Source organism: Corvus brachyrhynchos, unplaced genomic scaffold, assembly GCF_000691975.1.
Source record: "Corvus brachyrhynchos isolate BGI_N302 unplaced genomic scaffold, ASM69197v1 scaffold1226, whole genome shotgun sequence".
NCBI lineage: Eukaryota > Metazoa > Chordata > Aves > Passeriformes > Corvidae > Corvus > Corvus brachyrhynchos.
Window position 1 is genome coordinate 4,391 of NW_008238453.1, and position 4,962 is coordinate 9,352.

Genomic DNA, 4,962 nt, shown 5'->3' on the forward strand with positions numbered 1-4,962 from the left:
TTTTTTTTTTTAACAATCAAAGGGCTATACATCCAGTTAGTGCTCTTTGTAGGTATTCAGGAGTACATTCTGAATGACATAAAAATAAACCTGAAAATAAATCTAAATTGCAAACTGGAATTAAATCACCAAACAAGAAACATCATTCATACTATCATTTTATTTTTTTCCTTTATAATTTGCTTCCCTAAGAGCAAAACAAATCTTATTTTCACACATTAAAACAGATGAACATCAGAGCAAACAGCTTTAATACCAGATTTTAACCTCGCTTTGCATTCGTATTTTTTTTTAATGCACTACTTTTTGCTGATTTTAATTATTTTCTGAACACTTTGACTTGACACTCAATGTAGTCTTAAATGTAACTTTTGCTAACTGGCATTAATACACAACTTCATTCAACCAATCACTGTTTCCACATGTATTCAAAGTCTTTCCAACACTTATGACAACATATTTGCTGAAACTTTAAAAATTTCATTAATTTTTATTTAAATAAAATGGAAGCAAATTGAAATTTACAAAGCTTAAGATTTTATTAAAGAAAACTCGGTGTGCTTTAATTTCTGGAACAAGATTTAACAAAAACATTTTGTCATCAAAGGCCTACAGTCAGTTTGCAAAATGGTTCTGGTAACCAAACTCCATATGGCTTTTAGGCATGCAGAAGTGCAGAACAGTGCTTCTGGAAAACCTGCCAAGCATTTAGATACGTTGGGTACCTGACTGCTGCTGGGACTTTGCTAGGAATTGGGTGTCCACTATTGGTTTTGATTTGTTTGGTTTTTTTAATCCTCATGTGGGGTTTTTTGGGGTGATTGGTGGTTAGGTTTATTTGATACCTAATGTCTCAATTAACACAGTGCCTTCAGATTTCTTTAGATTTAACTTAATTCCCTTCAAATTGAATTAACAGTTATTGGGTCCAATCTTTCACCACCTGTTTTTCAGATTTCAGGTGAAGAAATCTAACTCAAACACTGTCAAAAGTCCTCTGCTCGTGCAAATAAGACCAAAAACAAAAATGAAGGCAAAATAATTTCTCTGCAACAGAATCTGAAAAGGTATGTGATAGTAGGTAAATAAAGGTCAAGATTAGCTTCACTCTGAAGTCTACAGATACAGCACCATGGTTTTATTTATAAGTCTGGCTTCCCTTTTGATTTTGCATTCATTTAGAAAACAGCCCTCTCACTAAAAGGTGAGGAAGGCGCATGTATACAGAATTTAAAATTGTAACAGAATTTAAAATTGTAACTGAATACAGCAAGTCTACACATAACACTGGCTGCTGTGATTCCAAATTTAATTACCAATTTACCTTTGAAAAGGTATTCAAGTTCTTAATGACTATACCAGCACTTAGTAGCAATATTTTTATGCACTGTACAGAGATGTATCTTCAAGTAGAAGAATATCCTAGAACTACATACCACAGAAACTGAGACTGAAACAGATTTCTTTTAAGGCAGAAGTTCCATTGTGTATCAGATTAAAAGCCACCACAATATTAACTATAACTAATTCATTAGGCATGTTAAAATTTGCATTCATAACTATTAATTCTCATGCTGGCTAGAACTCTACTAAAGTTCCAGGAAGTCCAGCTGGAGAGATACAGTTATCCTTTGAGGTTAAAGCTATGGCAGAGTAAAGTTAACCTAAACACTACTTTTAATTATTAAATAAAATGTGCTCATTTATGTTAGTAATTTATACAACTACTTAGAAAGAGGAAGTATGAAATATTGACAATGACAAAACAGATTTTAAAAAGCTATCATCGAAAAAGTTAGAATTCATATTCAGAGGAATTTCAATGCTTAAAAACAGATTCACATATGTTCATCCAGTTGAAGATTAGTGTATTAAAAAAAGTTAAGAAAATACTTTTGTGTTTCAGTTCAACTGCGCTTGATTCAAGCACAGCTTAGAGGTTGGCTGATATAAATTAAACATGGTCACTGCCTCAGCAGCCAAAAGTACAGAAAAATGTACATGTTCACAGGATAAATAGAAGTCTCTTCTTTTGGAGGAATTGAAAAAAAAAAGCAAAAAAAAAGCTATCTCACTCCAATACGGGAGGTCATCCACTCCAAGCCTTGGCATAACCTGAAAGATAAGAGACGTTATAATTGGTACTAGCGGTATTCCAGCATCTTGAAGGTATTTTCTACCTGTTTTTATGTGTCAAAGCAGCTACTTAAAATAAATTAGATCATCTGGAAATGGGATTGAAAGCTAAACAGAGCAAATAGTGTTTTAAACTAAGTCTACTTATGCTTTAGCCACATGAAAATGGTCAAGCATTCTATTTCATTGAAGCTTGGCAGTACTGCAATTTTTTTTTCCTTGTAAACCTAAAAGACACTATTCTTAAATGCTTACTCATAAGTACATGGAAACAAAAACCTTTTTATTTTTCTACAGAATGCTAGACCTTTACACACTAATACTAAAAGATAAAGGGCAGGTTATCCAGACTGAATTGTTTCATGAAAAGACAGCAAATCAAAAATTCTAAAATCACATTACAAAATTAAAAGTATGCTTATATTGAATACTAAGACTGCATGGGATCTAATCTGCTTCCTAACTCAATCTGCATCTCCATTTAAAGTCTTCCATTTCAGAAGACAGACTTTCCTTTGATTTTGTAGGGATCTAGTTACCTAGTTTATACCTCTTTGAGCTTTACCTTCATACAGTAAATCAGGGTTTAGCTATCCAAGAATTGCTAGCTTCACTCACACGGGGCTGATCCCCCCAGATTCCTGTCAGAATTGCTACCACCAGGGGCACAATGCCAATTGGCAACATCCAAATTAGTATGTTTTATGAATGAAAATCATGCAGCGATACCCACAGGGGCCACTGGAACATCTTGGAAGAGACAAGACTTTTTAATAGTAGGCAAGGAAAGATGTAGCATCATAGGGCTCATTGTTTTTCCATCAATTGTTTCAGCAGATCAAAATGGAAGACTCAGGTCACTAAGTTCATCTCACTACTGTCACAGTCTAAAGTATTCTAAATATTCACCCCTTTTTGGTTCACAATACAAAGAAGCAGCCTAGGATGGCCACTGTTTCTAAGCTAAACTTCGTATTTATTAATTATTACTTTCCTTCAAATGTCAACTTGGTTGAAGATCTTAATAAGTACATAAACTGTGTATTCAAAAGTGACTTTAGCAAAATTGGTAGCAGGAAAGTAGAGTTAACTCTTAGAACAAAACAATACAATCCAAAGACCTCATGAAAAAAAACCCCACTTTGTTCTAACATATTGCACCCCAAGGAAGTTAATGCCACCATTCACTCTACAAGGTATCTCCATGACGTTAGACTATACTTCATGCTAGAAAGTGAGGTAGATGCTTTCCCTTCCCAAATACTCAGTTGGATTCACTATTCTTGATGTCACAAGACCACATTATTGTAAAGGTTGTGTAACAGAGCCAAAAAAACCTTCTAAATATCACACATTACAAGACTGCCTTAAAAATCAAGATGAAAAATTAGTACACTTCACACCATACAAGCAAGTCATTGTCCAACTTGTTAAAAGGTATCCAAAAATGTTTTTTTGGTCTTTACAGACTAAGGATCTAAGGCTAGCCCAGCATTTCATTTTAGTAATTGCTGGCATAAGGTATACATATTTCAAAATTAGTTATACTAGCCAGATACAAATAAAATGTTTAATATTGGTAACAATTTTGTTTTATGACAGATCTATGTAACTTTTCATCAAAAACTATGTTTCAATGCTAATCAAAAAACCCAACCAACCAAACAAACCCCAGAACACCTCAACCTCCCAGCTTAGCAGCTTCCTGTAGTTTAGAATATAAAGGAAGAAAGAAGTAGCTTATTTCTTTAATACAGAAAGACACACAAGAGTAAGAGAGCAGTACAGAGAAAGACAGCTATGTCAACAGCTACATACTTAGATGGAGGGGTGGTGTTCGGTTTTTGATTTGGGGTTTTTAACAACAAATGGAAGAATTTCGTATGAGTTTGGAGTCTGAGCTATGAGAAAAACCACAAGGTTCAATTAAGAAAATGAAAAATTTAAAATGTCCCTCTGACTGCAAAGTTCAGAAAATATGAACTTTCAGAAAATCCATGTTGGTGTCAGCAGGCTTCTAAATCAGTATTCTCATTTACCACCAATTGCCATACTAAGCAGTAAGCACTTACCCTTCTCCTGTCAAAGCACAGCAGGACTGAATGTGCCATGGGTGATCCTTTATGGAGCTGAGGGTGAGGTATGCAGATATCTCAGCAGCTGTCATGCAGCCCTTCATGTCCTGCTTGTTTGCAAAGATGAGAACCGCAGCCTTCCGTAAATCCTAGAAATGATTTACAGTACTCGTAATAGTTATTATACAGAACTAAAAGGCTATTGTGCTAACTTCATTTCTTAAAAGAACTGTATCCAAGCTCATCTACAATTACACAGGAGCATGGAGTTTTTACATGACTTACTGCACTAAATACTCATTGCAGTAAGACTGAAAAAACTAATTTATTCAGAAGCGTTCACCACCACAGAGAATCAAACTGTAATGTATTATATGAGTATCCTTTTGGTGTTGACCACATGTTCATACGTAACTAATGAAAGTCTTGTCAAAATACATTTTATAATGCTCTAAGCCAGTGGAATTATTTCTGGTTAAACATTCAAAGTCTTGCAATAAATACTATTCAAATGGAAAAGCCTGCTAGATATCACTCCCTTGAAATTGCTTTCAACTTCCTTAAAGAAGTTCTGTATTGATTAAAGCAGTAATAATTTAAGAAAGTTTTCTGAATTCTTGTAAGTTTAATCCTAGTGTTCCAAAAAGGGAGCTCTAATAATGCTGCATCAGCTTTAATAACTAATTAAAATTGTTTTGTTTCAGTATGGAGTGTAGCATTCCAAACAGCAATGAGATGAACTGGAATGTAT

General features: G+C 34.2%; 1 long non-coding RNA gene across 1 annotated transcript; it reads right to left on the reverse strand.

Annotated features, from left to right (window-relative positions):
- Positions 1–142: 142 nt before the first annotated feature.
- Positions 143–4,400, reverse strand: LOC108447340. Its single transcript, XR_001862868.1, has 2 exons — positions 4,209–4,400; positions 143–2,115 (listed from the first exon to the last, which is right to left on the reverse strand). It is a non-coding gene; the product is annotated as an uncharacterized LOC108447340 (long non-coding RNA).
- Between the last annotated feature and the right edge of the window lie 562 nt (positions 4,401–4,962).